Here is a 16413-nt window from a genome sequence, read left to right as displayed (position 1 = left end):
CTCTGAGGAAGAATATTCCATGTACCTCTGAAAGGAAAAAGGTGGTATAGATTATGTATAATAATGGAAAGATGGTTAGAAGTTTATCTTATGCTAGACACTGTCCCAGACTGCCTCATGGGTGCCTTTCACAGGGCAAAAGATGACTTTCAGTGAAATTTAATCTGCTGTAAGAGGATCAGAGAAGACAATTGAAGACTCAGGAAATTTTTTGTTTTCTTAATCGCTGACTCCTAGGAACTAGAGAAGTGAACTACCACACACTACTGTGAAAGTGGAAGTAGGGACAAGTCAAGGATAAGACTGGAAGAAAACAGCAAACCATGCAACTTGAGCATGCTGCAACGTGGTCTACCTGAGAGAGAGAAAAGTGGCCCATCAGCGATGTTCCACAAATAAGGACCAGAGATTTGCACTTTTCCCGCCTGACATAATTAGTCATTGCTTCCTACCAAAACACAGAAAGCAGTAACCAGGCTATTTCAACCTGCCGGATACTGCCTCTTCTGACTCTCAAACCCACTCACACTTAACGTGTTAGAACTCAGCTTACACAACTGAGGTTCAGCAGTAGGGAAAATGCCGGCACGCTGGAGTCATCTGTGCCCCAAAGAGACAGCTAATTCACCTCACGCTGCCGTCAAGCCCCGTGCTGTGGGACCGACGAGGCGTGTTTTACAATTGGCTCATCACCGTCAGCAGTGCCTGTCATCGCTTTCAAACCGGGATGCTTCAGGAGTCAAAGTGTGTCCTGTCACCTTTTCCTCTCGCAATGCTAATGAGACTCTGCGCTCTGCAAGTGCACAACAGAGACACAAAAGATGTTGATGAGTCTTGTTTGTTCCTGCCCTGTAGCTGTAATAAATGTACCTAAGGACACGCCAATGGAAAGTGAGCTGTAATATTAGAATTAATCCTGTGTTTTAGAAGTGAAGCCAGCAGATAAAACAGTTTCTGCTGTAAGACTTTCATAGTAGCTCATTAAAACTATATATGGACCCCAAGCTGAGACCCTTCACCTTTGCCCAGAGCTCTTTCTCAAACTTAGTTTTAACTGTGGAACATGAAGTGGGAAAGGCTTACATTCGGGGCTAATTAGGATGGAGAGAATTTGTTTATTCTTGGGTTGAAGAATAATGTCCTGTGTGAAAGAGATTTGCAGGTACGAGAGAGTCAGACAGTGGAAATTGCACAGAATGCAGCAATTTATGTTCAAAATTAAATTTCCCTAGCCAGAAGACTAGAAATTTATTACTTTAAAAGAAAGTCTTAACATCTATAAACAATGTTTAAATTGTCTGCAAAGAACACATACATAAAGTTTGTGTCTCCTCTGTGTGTATTAATTTCTCTGACCGCATTTACTTTTCATCCAGTCTTTCTCTGTAAGAAGCTTTATAAAATCGGAACGCTAAAATATGCATAAGTACGTATTTTGCTTAACTATGTTACAGTTCGTTGCTCTCCAGGACACATGAATTTGAAACCTTCAGATAGCTTTCCTAAGTTAGCTCTGGCCATCTATCCTTTGCAGTAGCACCGATCAGAAAAGTGGATCCACCTTATATTTTATTCCTGTAATTTCTGAGTAATGACATTGATTAATTGTGAGTGAAAATTTGAGGCACAATTTTCTTAATCTTTATGTATTTTCTATCAGAAAACAAGTCATCTGCATTTCTGCACTGCCAAGATAATCAGTGATGCTGCTTCTTTACTTGTATTATTTTGACAGAGGTTCAGACCTCTTCCTCTATATGAATTCTCTTTATTTAGATACTTCTTTTACATGTGTCCTAGTTTCTCTAGGACTATGGTATAAGAAACAGGAATTTATTTCCAGTGTAATTCCCAAATCACCACTGACAAAAATAAAATCTGAAGAATAATTAGAACTATTCTAGAAACACATGAGGAAAAAAAGGAAAATAAATATATTCATAGCTTATAATTTAAAGCAATGCAAGAACAGCCTGTGTAGCTGTTATTACACACCGTGTTCACATGCATGCACACGAGTGGCAGAACAGTACATATTGTACTAGTGGTACAATGGCGTTAATTGGGTATTTCTTCTGTTATGAAATTTTTACTTGTCAGCTTTAACAGTGTTCCTATAAAATAGTTTTGTGTGAAATTTCTTAGGGTTTATTGCTGTCTTCTGAGTACTATTTCATACTGGTGCAAGAACTCATGTATGGGTCAGCCAATAGGTTTCTCTTCTGCAGCTTTATTTTCAATGTAATCAAGCACTGCCAGAGGGATGCTGTCTTGTGTGTACATACCTAAAAGGTTGTTGTTTCATTAAATATGATATAATTATTTGCTAAACAGTAAATTAATAAGAACTGGGATTCTTGAATTTTAGTCTTTGATCTGCCTAAGGCAGGCACTGTGAAAGCAGTGGGTCTTTGAGCCAGAAGGTCTCATTTTCACATTTCTCTTTGCTTTTTTCTTTATAGCCTCCTCTTATTAATAGCCATTTGTCAATGTAGAATTTTCAGAATTTTAGTATAGATTTAAAAATACCTTCTTTTATACATATCCATCTTTATGATTAATAACAGAAATGTAGTGACTAGCCTAAAAAGACTTATTCCTTTCAAAATTATAAAATGCTTTCATCCTATCTTCTGATCTGATCTTAAACGAGGACATTTTCAGTCCTGGAAGAATGAGGCATTGCTACTCCATATAAATCAAAATCTGAGCTCACAGTCTAATTTAATCAAAAAAGGGAGGAGCGGTTTTTACTGGAAAATGCAGACATAATCGTCAAATGATGGATAACATAAGGTCAATGGTAGGTCATATCTTAGAAGAAAAATAAACCAGAGATTTGCAGATGCAAGATTGTATTTACTAATAACATTTACAGTGTAACTAAACAGAAACATTTCCCATCAGGAATTAGTACCCAGAGTGTAGCTTTTGAATCTTCATGGATTTATGAACCATGTTCAATTACATTTTTAATTCTTTCCTCACACACAACACTTTTATCACCTTCCCACCTATCAAAGCACCATAAAAATAGGACTCTGCCACTCCAGAGAGACCTATTGTTTCAAGACTTCACAGACTTACTATTAAAGCCCATTTCATGTTTCATAAATTTTTATATCAAACATTCATCCCTGGCTTGCTTTCCTGTCTGAATGACGTACTGGATCTTATTTTAAAGATAAATTAAATCCTTTCAGCCATATTTTCCTCATTCCAGATGTAACCCTAGGGAACCTCTGTAAAATACTATTTGAGGGTGAGAGAAAACAAAGCCCGTTTTGAAAACAAAGGGCAAAATTATCCATAGTTTATCTCATTTCTACTTAGACGTTGAAATACTCCACTATGTTGCTAATTTAAATGTAACAGTTGTTGATGTCCTGCCTGTCTTCATACGCTGAGATCAGTCAGTAAGTATGCTTCCAATGCAGGCTATTTATCAATATATTCTTGGCTTCAGATGGCTAGAGAAAGGGAGAGCTCTGAGCACACAAAACAGTCATTTTAGCTATAATCCTGCCACTGAATCTAACAGAAAACAACGTATTAGGCAAAGACTTAGATGTGGTTAAATGATACCAGTGTTTCTCTGTGAGTCATTAAGAAATTTGCATCTTATGGAAGAGATTGGATTCAGTTGTCATATCCATATGTGACATTTCACCTAAATACATTGAATGCAGGACTATTCGGTGTTCTTTCAAAGGATTTTTATTTAAAAAATGTTTCAGGAAACAGTCTTCCACCAAAAAAAAGCATTGTAATTTTAAAATGTTTCAATGAAAAATTTATTTTTTATGAAAAACAGAAAAGAAATGTCAGTGATTCCTTAAACAGATATTTATTGCAACTCTGATATTTTCAATACCCTTAAAAATATTTCTAAAGTTCTAATATAAAGAAGAATGATCTGGGCATTTTTTAACACTAGATCCTCAGGCTGTTGGGAAATAGAATGGTGTTAAGGAATTGAGCAGGTATGGTGAGAAAGCAGAGAACTGCAGGGTGACAGTGGCAGCCTCTTAAACTGCTTTTGACCCTGAGGAAAAGGTCAATATAGCTACACCTTTACACTCAGCTCTTTCTACAACCTTTCATGTGTGTAAGGAGTTAAAAGGAACAAAATACAGTTCAACAGCACAACAGTGAAATTATGCTATTTATACTTTTAAACACACAGCTATTAATGTTATTAAATAGTTAAGCAAATTACTGTGAAACCAAATCCTGTGAAAAGAACTAGCATTTAACAGCAATACAGGAGGTGTGGAAAGAACTATTATAACCCCTTCTTCAGATCTTTCAGTAGTTCATCAATGTTTGCCTTAACAGTACAGCATGTTGTACTTACCCTCCCTATGTGATTTTTCTGTTTTCTTATTTGTGCACTGTGCTACAATGGCAGATAACTGGGAGGTCCTAAGCTTTGAAACAAATAGCACAAACACTTATATCACTACCCTTATAACTGGTCTTACGGATTTCAGGAGAATCCTAACATAAACTCAGGAAAGCTGTATATGGCAGAGCATAGGCTGAAGGTCAGTGAGTCTATTTATGTGCTGAACTGCCTTTCCAGAGTAGGGTCACAGTTAAAAAGCCTTTAATTTTAGATTTTTCAGCAGAACTCAGCTATTTGGAGAAACTGATTTTAAGACACAAGACTTCATTAAATGTCTCTTGGTATCATAGAGGAATAAAGAACAGTGAACTTAGTAACCTTAAGGAAGTAATAGAACAGGTTTAGAAAATGTCAACTGCAGCTTCAAATGCATATTGCTTTACCACGGCATAACTTAGCCAAAGTTTGAATTATGTATCTTCATTTAAAATGAGGGTTTCTCACTTCTTCAGAGAGGTTCTGTCTGAGTTGCTTTCTTGTACTACCACTCCTGTCTTGACGTTTGTCAGTGTGAGACTTCTCAAGCTTTTAAGAACCCATTTTATAGGGTCTAAAGGCCTGTATTATGTGCCATCAAATCCGTCGGACAAGTACTTGAACTTCCTTACATCTCCTCAACTTTTGAATTAAAACTCACTGTAAGGGGACTTTGTGTGGTGTCTCAAAACTGTTTTTTACCCAAGCCAACATTTACTGCCACTGCTCCAGCTTCAGATCTTGCATTTCTCAGACTGCTCTTTACACCTCAACAGTGCAGTTTTCTTGAGCATGCTTGTTACCGATAGCTTTGGGTATGAAGTTATAAATATCTCAAAAGACTTACAAGTAATATGTCTCATGTCACAGTCATTACAGGAATAAAGTATATGGGCATTTAGCTTTTTCGCTGTGGTTCTTCTGTTTCATGCATGCTGATTTGAAACAGCCCTTGCTGAAGGAAACTTTTAAAAGTCATGGGGCTCAAAGGCACTGAAAGAGTGGGCGTCTTCTGTCTTTTATACAGGAGTTAGGTTGTAAATATAGCTTACTTCACTTCCCAAGAGTTTTGTGATTCAAGACTTTAATGAATTTTCAGATCTAGAAAGATAAAGAAAAGCAATAGAAGAAAGATAGATGAATATGCACACAGCCCACAGATTCTGCAAATTATACGATATTTTGCTTTTCTAGACTCACATGCATCAATTCAGGAATTAATTCCTGTTGCTTCTGGTTGGGAACATAGCTAGCAGAACTCAAATTTTGGCTGGTAGCCCAGTTCCTCTCATATAAGTGCATCAGCCATCTCCCGTTCCATTACCAAATCCATAGCATCGTGTATTTGGTACACAGAAATTGCTCTTAGTTAATGCTTAGCCAAGCTGTGAAATTATTTCTTGACTACTTTACTTTTTCCATTACAGCAAGGAGCAGAAAGGAGAAACTGTTTTATCTGCATTCAGTTGTCGGGTTTTACTTCTAAAGCACAGGATTAATTCTAACATGGAGATGTTTCTGCTCAGTTGATCTGCCTGCCCTGAGGTACATTTCTTACACTTAAAGTAGAAATGTTCTGAGAGTCCATAAAGGAAAGGGTGCTTTTTCTTTGTGTTGTCACTTCTGGTGACAGCGCAGTGTGGTTGGTATCCTTTTTCTGTAGCAGGTCAGGTCAGGCCGCAGTGGCCCTGGCCTCCCTGAGCCACCCCAGCACCTACCCCAGGGGTATGTGGAACTAGGAGCGCAGGGGCACAGGGAGAAGCCAGGAACTGCAGCAGTTTTTTTCAGGAATACGGACCGTGCATCGAGGAAGCGAGCAAACCTTTCCTCTTCCTTCTCCAGCAAGAGCTCGGGATATAATGAGCATGTGAAATACTGTATCATCGCCCCAGCAAACAGCATCACTTTCCATTTACTGGAAAAGTATCCTTCGTAACTCCTACGGGCAGCAACAAACAAGACTCATCAACATCTTTTGTGTCTCTGTTGTGCACTTGCAGAGCGCAGAGTCTCATTAGCATTGCGAGAGGAAAAGGTGACAGGACACACTTTGACTCCTGAAGCATCCCCATTTCCCCTACTGCTGAACCTCGTTACGCTTTGCCGTTGGAAGCTACTCGGGAGAGCAGAGATGGTGATCAAAGAAAGGGCACAATCCTCTCTGGGTGCAAACGGCTCAGTTGTGTAAGCTGAGTTCTAACACGTTAAGTGTGAGTGGGTTTGAGAGTCAGAAGAGGCAGTATCCGGCAGGTTGAAATAGCCTGGTTACTGCTTTCTGTGTTTTGGTAGGAAGCAATGACTAATTATGTCAGGTGGGAAAAGTGCAAATCTCTGGCCCTTATTTGTGGAGCATTACTAATGGATTGGGCATTGCACAGGCCACTGAGAGACAGAACCCCTGTATAAGGAGCTGATAGTATAAGCAACTGATCGGATTACTGGCTAAGTGTCCTCAACTCCCATATTAAATCAAGTTGTGGTTGTTTTCTTTTCACATACCAGGTTTACTGGTCATTCTGGAGAATACTAGCTACCCACAGTGACCAGTAATGATAAGAAGGTAAAAAAGCCAGAGATACAGTAGTTAACAATGGATTCACAATAGAGCAAGAAGCTTTTTCTCCCTGTATTTTAGTTTAAACTTATTTCATTTACTTGACAGAGTGGGTCTCCTGACTTTCAATTTAAGTGTAAAGGTCAGCAGAGAACAATGTTTTTGGAGAAGTCATTAGTTATAAATAAATCAGTTCTTAACATCTGATAAACAGCCTCCTGCAGAGGGATCTGTGTAAATACATTCCATTCCTTCTATGTGCTCTCTCATCCTTTGTTCGCTTCTTTTTCAACAGCTGAAGGCAGCTGCCAGTCATTCTGCCCTCTCTAAACAGATCCAGTGATGGTTGCAAATTTTGTGAGCTGTGGGAATGCTGAAAGCAGTGGAGCTTGCAGGGAAGAAAACTGAATTTAGTATTGTCTTGCTATCACCAGCTTTTTCCGTATGCACGTGCAGAAATGAATCCTTGATAGCTGGAAGCAGCAGTAGGGAAGCCCGCAGCTGTTTGAAACGCGTTCCCCCATCTGGTGTCAGCTTCACAGTCTGGTGCCTCAGGAGACCTAGGACTGATGTGGGAACTGGAGCAGGGGGGGGGGGCGGGGAGGAGGCAAAGTAGATATAAAAGAAAATTAAAGTCAGAAAATTCTCTTGTACTCAGATGATTTTTCCCATTAAAATACAGCTCCTATGCGGCAAATCTGCATCGTGGTGAAGCAGATGGTGCTGTGGTACGTATATTTCACGAAGTGGGAAGGAAGGAGAGAGAGTTCTGACAGCTGAAGGTACTAACCCATGCAGCTATTTCAGTACAAACCCTGCCGTTTGGGTCTCACTAGACATATTGCCATGAGAAGACGGAGAACAAACAAAAAACACTGCAGACACACAAGAAGAATAGATACCACTTAAAACATGCTTGAGTAGGAGTTGTGTATGGGAATTACCACTTTGCTTACTGCATCCAGTTCTTTTGAACCCAAACTTTCTTGTATGATTCAGTGGAGCGTGGACATCTAAATATCTCTGAGCATCTTATCCCTGTTACCTGACACAGAATGTTTTTAAAGTCTTCTTCTGCGAGTGGCCCTAACAGTTAACTTCTGATTTCTTTTTGTGCTTTTATATTTCTCTTGGAGCAAGATTATGGCTGTATCCAGTGGACATCAGCAATGCTCCTTCAGTTTTCTGTGCTGCTCTTTAGAGAAAGTCTGAGTCTTCCTTCTGCTGCCGCTTATAAAATACATATCCCATTTCAGCCCTAGAGGGATGAATGCTTCATCTTTATTTATCGACAGACCCATTTCAAGCAAATTTCAAACACTGGGCATGAATGCAAACACTGTAATTTAAAAAATGGGGAAAGTCTTAATAAATTCTCCATACCCCAATAAAAAAATTCTTCCACTATCCTTGTTTGAATATTTCTCTATCTTTATTACCAAAATTGGGGAAAATAAGTCAGCCTTTTGAACTGAGTAAAAGGACCCTGTCCCTGAGGCTGCATATGAAAATGTAGCAGTGGGTAAGAATCAATCACATATTCCCGGAGACAAAAGGAACACAGGCTGCCTGCTTCGTGCCATTCAGGGACCATAAAGCAGTCAGAAAACCAATTTACCTGACTTGCTCAAGGAAATCCTGAGTAGCCCAGTGCTGAGTTATCTCTATCATGCCTTTTAAAAGGCTTTACTTTTTAGGGTATATTAAGAGTACGGTCAAGGGAAGGTGTCAGGGTTGGATCTCTGCTGCGCCTTTGAAATTCACCGTGGCTGTAACTAACCTCTTGAAGACTCACAGAACTGAGTGCGACTTGGGATCTGTTTTAAATTGTGCAGTCAACTGAGTTAATTAACTGTGCAGTCAGCAGAGTTAATTTTAGTGTTCGAGTAAGTCACGACAAAAGGCCCCTGTAACCTCAGTTCCCCTTTCATCTCAGTTTTGTGACAAGCCTAGCTTGGCTGACCTAAGGATCTAGTCCAGAATGCAGCCCATAATGTTTTGAATACAAATGTAGCTGAAAGAAGGAAAAATGCAAGGATTTAAAATAAATCAAATTTGTAGTCTCTTGCTTAATGCAAATTAAATAGTCCACAACAAAGACACGAAACAGCTGCTAAACCAAGTAAAAATTAATGAAGAAGAAAATTAAGATTGCTTTGTTGTTGGCTTTTATCAATTTGTGTTCAAATCTGAGAAAGATTTAGTAAGAATGCTGCCAGTTTGTAGCTAATTCAAAGTGATTCTAAATTACTTAGCTTCTATTTATATTTTCCTTGCATATTTTGAAGTTCTTCATAAAAGTGCTAAGTTTGTGATGCGTTAATTTACCAGCAAATACTTTAGAAACATTTCCAAATATATCTTCAGTCAGTATTGATGCAAAGTTATGCTGCTATTTAAATGAAAGAATACTTTAGATAGCAGCTTTGGCAGTCAGGATCATCGTCGGCTTTATCTGCCGGGCTTTCTTGGTGATATTTCAGTCATGCTCCAATTCTCAGTGAGTTCATCTCTGGAAACTGACAGGGAAAAATGTGTTTTGAATAATTATGATACAGAGGGCCTAACCAGGGAAACCTCAGAATAAATCAGTGAGAATTTCCGAGAGTGTGTCATGCCCTTGCGAAGTGGACTCAGAATCAAAATTGTGGGATTGTATTCCCACCAAAATCCAAGGCAAAGATTCCCACTGACTTCAGTGGGATCGGACTTTCAGCTTTTCATTCACATTTCATCGTCAGTGTCAGTATTGTAGTTTCTTCGTGAGCCTTTTATGTATTTGGATCACCTGGTAACTGTAGAACTACTGAGACCAGAATCACATCGTATTCCTATCAGCTTCTTTCCATTCCAATTCCTTATGCCAGTTGCAGATTGTTTTTACATCAGCATGTGAGCTCACTGTCAGAACAATGTTTTACTTTTCACCTACAATAACCAAATTTTTCTTGCAATTCTAGAATTGTATTAATTCAAAGTTCTGTAAGTTGATAGACTCTAGAATTTCCTTCTGAAATACATCCCTGGTTAAATTTTTGCATAAAATGAACATTGGCATCTTTTCTCAATTGTGTGTATCACAGGATAGTTTGGCTCTGATATTAAAAGTAAATAAGAACCTGTAAACACTAACAGACAACACCCCTTAGTTTACTTGGGAAATTACATTGGATTTTGTTTTCTTTAAATAATGCTAGCTTCAGGTATAACTTACACGAAATTATGTACTTACTATCAGAAGTAAGCAAGCCAGGTCTGGAATTTCCATTCTCGTGTTATTTGTCTGTGTGCAGGTACCTGCATACATTTAACCTGCCCAATATATCCAGGATGTGCTTCAGCTGCACAGCGACACACTGCTTCGCTGTTGTGGTTCGGTGCACACTATTCCGTAGCAGAATCTTATGTTTAAATCAAAGATGCTACTAAAACATGATTTCATTTTCCAGAAATCTCCCTGCATCCTATGACTCTCATTCTCACTGACGCTAAGGTCGCTTTATGTTGCCAGGAAATAAACGAAAATCATCAGACTTCACACGCAAAGATGTACTATAATGAGGAATGGGAATTGAGAATCATGGAAAATAGAAAAGAACAACTTGTTTGGAAAATTGCTATTTTCATTCCACATCTGCAAATGTTCCTCTTCAACGGAGATGCAAGATGAGCAAAATTCCTGTAATAAGATCTCTCATGGGTTTACCAGGGAGAAGGCAGAATTTACCTGCAATGTTTGACATTTGTTGCAACATAAAACTCTGGAAACAATATTAGCAAGTGTTGTTTATATCAACTGACATAGAAAGAAAGCATAAAAATAATTGGCAGAAAAACTAAAACTTTATTTACCTTTTATCAAAACTATTGTAGAAAGCAGTTTATGATATTGCTGTACTGTTATACCCCTGGAGACCTGTGTCTGTCACAGCCAAAGAACATCCTGAATATTCTAATATTTTTTTTCTTTAAAACATCTGAAAAGAGAAGCACGACAGATTTTACTGCATTGCAGTTTTATTCCTGACATGCAAGAATACAGTTTTATAGTTAGCATTGGCACTATTTTTTTCTATTATGATTTTATATATTAACAGAAGAAGAGGGAGATGGCTCTGTAGGCTTCTGGGAATATGTTGATATTTGAAAGGACTAACCTGCAGTATGCTACATCGGTGTGCACTTCTGATTTATGTGGATAAAACTGATTGAATCTGAAAATCCTAAGAAGACTTTTCAAACAGGCAGCAGAATACAGTAAATAATAATGGAAGCATAACGCCACATTTTAGCATCCCTGGGAATATTATAAAATAGCAATTTTACAGATTTTGTTAGTATTTTTACAAGGAAAATTCCATCAAACTAAATGCTTCACATTAGTAAAATTGTCCAGTAAAGCTGGACCCATTCAGAATCATAGAATTATAGAATCATAGAATGGTTTAGGTTGGAAGGATGATCAAGGTTGAGGATCAAGTTCCAACCCCCTCTGCCATAGACAGGGACACCTCCCACTAGACCAGGTTGCCCAAGGCCACGTCCAGCCTGGCCTTGAACACCTCCAGGGATGGGGCCTCAACAACCTCTCTGGGCAACCTGTGCCAGTGCCTTAGAAGCCTCAAAGTGAAAAACTTCTTCCTAATGTTTAATCCAAACCTGCCCTCTTCCAGTTTGAAGCCATTCCCCCTCGTCCTGTCACTCCATGCCCCAGTAAAAAGTCCTTCCCCAGCTCTCCTGGAGCCCATTTAGGTACTGGAAGGCGGCAATAAGATCTCCCTGGAGCCTTCTCTTCTCCAGGCTGAACAGCCCCAACTCTCTCAGCCTCTCCTCATAGGAGAGGTGCTCCAGCCCTCAGTTCATCCTCGTGGCCCTCCTCTGGACACACTCCAGCAGGTCCATGTCCTTCTTATGTTGGGGACTCCCGAGCTGGACGCAGTACTCCAGGTGGGTCTCACGAGAGGGGAGTAGAGGGGCAGAATCTCCTCCCTCGCCCTGCTGGCCATGTATCTTTTGATGCATCCCAGGATGTGGTTGGCCTTCTGGGCTGCGATCGCACATTGCTGGCTCATGGTGAGCTTCTTGTCAATCAGTATCATATCTTCACTGTTCATCCTCAGGGTAAAATGGTAGTAAATTCAGTTTACACGTGGAGTAAACGAAATAATTTTTTATTATTATTATTTAAGTTATCATTGTAAGTATCTTTACAAAATGAGGCTTCTTGCAATCAAAACCCATTGTTTTTGTATTGTAAGCCAGAACTGATAATGCTAACAGTGTTGATATTGTGCAGACTCGCAAAAATGAGTGCTTTTTCCAATATCTTACTCTGTATTTTAATTCTGGGTACTGTGAAAATTCCCTATGAATGAAAGTTGTATGCTGCTTTCTTTTCTCTTGCACCCCAAATTATTTCCCATTTTATTCCATATCAGGCAAAATATACCAAACTCCTGTGTATTATAACACTAAATAGACGATCAATACATGTTTATATTAGCAGATTATTTGCTTCTGTAGCCAACCAATGCATGAAAACCGTGCCTTGACGCTTCATGCCACGTGTAAGCAGTAGGAGGAGCTGTTGAGCAAGAAATGTTTTTCCACATGTTCCGCTCCTTACACAGTGTATCATTATTGCGTTTACCGGTGAAGCTGACTCAGTGATCGCTTTTCATTCCTTTCACAAATGAGCAAAAGTCAGAGGTCTCCCCCCCAACAAAACCAACATGAAATCTTTCAAAAACAACTGATATCCCAAAGATTTGTGATTTTTTTTGTTATTGATTTCCAGTGTTTAAAAGAACGTGTTTGGATCTTGAAGTTCTGTTTCTCCCCTGGGGAGATTTGCTAGAGGAGGCGATGCAGAATGAAACCCTTAAGTGGGTTTTTGGCTTGCTCTGGCTCAGACCACTGGGCTGTCTCAATGTTGCTTTGAATTTTGTACTTCATGGTAAATCAGTGTAAAACTTGTACCTAATACCTGGATTGTTAGCATTTAATTAGTGGACAGTTCTATTTCAAGGGCTGAGTATTTATGTGGGTTGCTTCGAGATGGCCCTGTGACCATGACAATTGCTGCCCCATTGCATCTGTTTAGCAGAAGGAGACCTCGCCTGTACCCTACTGTTTCATCTGCCTCCCCTTCAGAAAGGAGAGCTTTAGACACTCTGCAGCCGCAGACCATTTCAGGTCCTATTTTCACAGCCGAGATGCTTTTGGAACCAACTCAAACTCTCTTACAGTATAAAATATGCCTAATGCAATGGAAGACAAGCAACAATACTGATGTTGCTAATGGACTACTCCAGGGTAGTACGGAGCATCTTCCGCTCCTGGGGGCAGTCAGTACAGACAGAAGCCTGCACTTCTTTGGAGAAAGCTGTTGGACAGTGTATGGGTACCAGTCCTCGGCAACTGAAATAACAATGAGGAGATGCACGCTGGTGGCTGGAAGAATGATTTGTGCACTCTCTGGCTTGAAACCACGTTATTTCACTTTGCAATCCCATAGTCTGAATTCAAATTGCCATCAGTGAAACACAGCTTTCATACAAGCCGCTGTTCCCCGACAGTACATACACATTTATATTTAATTAAAATGATGATTAAATAATGAATTAGTTGGCGGTAGTGAGCACTATTCTCCACATTTTTACATTTATTTTAACTTTCATTAAACATAAAATTAAATCAAATTAAAAGAAGCCATAATACAGTTGTTGATAAAAACAAACACAGTCATTACAGAGCCAATTTTGCTTAGCGGCCACATACGGCTCCCAGCCAGTACAGTCAACAACTCAAAGGGGAGCTGCTGCAGCAGATACAGCAAAAAGCCAGGGAGGAGAAAATAGCTCTCTAAGGGCACAGGTACAAAGACAAATTGACTGTGCTGAGGGATCTGTGCTGCAATGCAAGCGTCCCGGGCACACTAAGACACAGTTTAGAGAGAACAAAACTGAGGCTTTGTTTAACCTGAGAAGTTTTGCTAGAAAAGCTCTGTTCACAAAAGGAGGACTCAGTCTGGCCGAAAAGCTTCAGGCTAGGTGTAGCTCCAAAGTTTGTGGTAGCAAAAATATTATTTCATTGGTGGAAATTCTTTCAGCGTCTGTTTGTCACATTTAATCTCATGTTTCCAGGAATGATTTGTTACAATAGCTATTTAGTCAGCATCGTAAGCTACAGATGCTCTCTAGTCTGTGTTGTTACCATATTACCGAACTCACGGGCGCATATTTTGGCCTTTCAGGTAAAGAGCCCGCGGCTCAACGCAAGTGGATAGTGACAGATGGGAAGATGGAGGTAAGAGTTTCTTCAGGCCTCAAATGTACAACTTTGGATAGTCCTTTGAAATACTAATAAGGTATTGCATACCTTAGATTTAAAACAGTATCATCGTTATATACTACACCTGTCATTAACTTTCCTGCTTCTCAGAGTTGGATATAAGAATGGGACACAAAAAGCCTTAAATCATTAACTTTGGGTTAACGAGATTTGGGTTTATGTGATTTACTTAAGCTGATCTTTGAAAAAAACTAGCAAAACAATAGTTTATGTATGTTTACATACATAGTATGTTAAGAAAAGTCCTAAGGAAGTGGGAGTTGCTGGAAGACTTGGAAGGCGCGTACCTGAACCCTCAGCCTTGGCTGAAAGGCAGCTTACTAGATTTTTCCACTCAAAATTTCGGACCAGTTTTGCAGTTTGCTAATTCATCTTCAACACCACTCTAACGTGTTTGACTATTATATCCACTGTCATACTCTCTGAAGTTGGTTGACGAATTTTGTCAGTTTTCAGACCCCCAGTCTGCCAGCTGGCTGGAAATCACTCCAGCTCCTTTGCAGCTCAAGCACTACGCTGAATTGTTTATATTCCAGCAAACTTCTGCTCACACAGTCACAGCTTGTAATTTTCATTGCTTATCAGTTAGCCGAAAAATGACGACTTACAGAAATGGGTCAGAGAAAGAGAATACATGTCTTGAACGCTGGGTTTTTTTTCCATTAAAATGCTGTCTAGGAAAACTCTACTATCCATTTAATAATTGAGAAATTCCTGCTTTGGTTCCCCTTCACGTGTGAGCCCATGAATGTAACTGTTGACTACTTGGTTACAGTCTTGTAAGATTATCCTCCAGCAGAATCCCAGCACTGTTTTGTTTCTCGGTTTCCCTGAGTTTTTAGCAGAAGCAGGGGTGGCTGATAGGGTCACCCCGGCTTCTGAAATACAGCCAGCTGCAGCCAGGCAGTTGCTGCCCCGGTACTCCCTGATGAGAGCCCGGACTGTCCGCAACAGATCATAGAATCACAGAATGCTTTGGGTTGGAAGGGACCTTGAAGATCATTGAGTTTCAGCCCCCTGCCCTGGGCAAGGACACCTCCCACCAGCCCAGGTTGCTCCAAGCCCCGTCCAACCTGGCTTTGAACACCTCCAGGGATGGGGCAGCCACAGCTTCTCGGGGCAACCTGCGCCAGGGGCTCACCACCCGCACAGTCAAGAATTTCTCCCTAATATCTAATCTAAATCTTCCCTCTTCCAGTTTGAAGCTATTCCCCCTCATTCTATCACTACATGCCCCAGTAAAAAGTCCTTCCCCAGCTCTCCTGGAGCCCCTTTTAGGTACTGAAAGGCCGCAATAAGATCTCCCCGGAGCCTTCTCTTCTCCAGGCTGAACAGCCCCAACGGACACACTCCAGGAGGTCCATGTCCTTCTTATGTTGGGGACTCCAGAGGTGGATGCAGTACTCCAGGTGGGGTCTCACGAGAGTGGAGTAAAGGGGCAGAATCACCTCCTTTGACCTCTTGACCTGCTGGCCATGTATCTTTTGATGCATCCCAGGATGTGGTTGGCCTTCTGGGCTGCGATCGCACATTGCCGGCTCTTGGTGAGCTTCTCATCAGCCAACACCCACAAGTCCTTCTTCTTTGGGCTCTTCTCGATTCATTCTCCGCCCAGCCTGGATTTGTGCATGGGATTGTTCAGGCCAAGATGCAGAATCTTGCACTTGGCCTGGTTGAACTTCATGAGGTTTGCACGGGCCCACCTCTCCAGCCTGTCCAGGTCCCTCTGGATGGCATCCCTTCCCTCCAGATCGCACCACACTGCTTGGTGTCACTGGCAGACTTGCGCAGGGTGCACTCCATCCCAACATCGATGTTGCCAACGAAGATGTTAAACAACACTGGTCCCAGTACCGCCCCTGAGGAACGCCACTCATTACTGGTCTCCACTCGGACGTGGAGTTGTTGACCACAACTCTGAGTGCGGCCATCCCGCCAGTTCCTTACCCACCAAGTGGGCCACCCCTCGGTTCCGTGTCTCTCCAGTTTAGAGATGAGGACGCCGAGTGGGGCAGTGTCAAACTCTTTGCACAAGCCCAGGTAGACGACGTCGGTTGCTCTCCCCTTACCCACCAAACGGGGCTGCGCTGCCATGTCTGCGCCGCTTCACCCCCCGCCCCCG

This window comes from Charadrius vociferus, unplaced genomic scaffold, assembly GCF_000708025.1.
Source record: "Charadrius vociferus isolate BGI_N301 unplaced genomic scaffold, ASM70802v2 scaffold104, whole genome shotgun sequence".
Lineage (NCBI taxonomy): Eukaryota > Metazoa > Chordata > Aves > Charadriiformes > Charadriidae > Charadrius > Charadrius vociferus.
The sequence above is the reverse complement of the archived record's forward strand: the minus strand, read 5'-3'. Positions refer to the sequence as shown.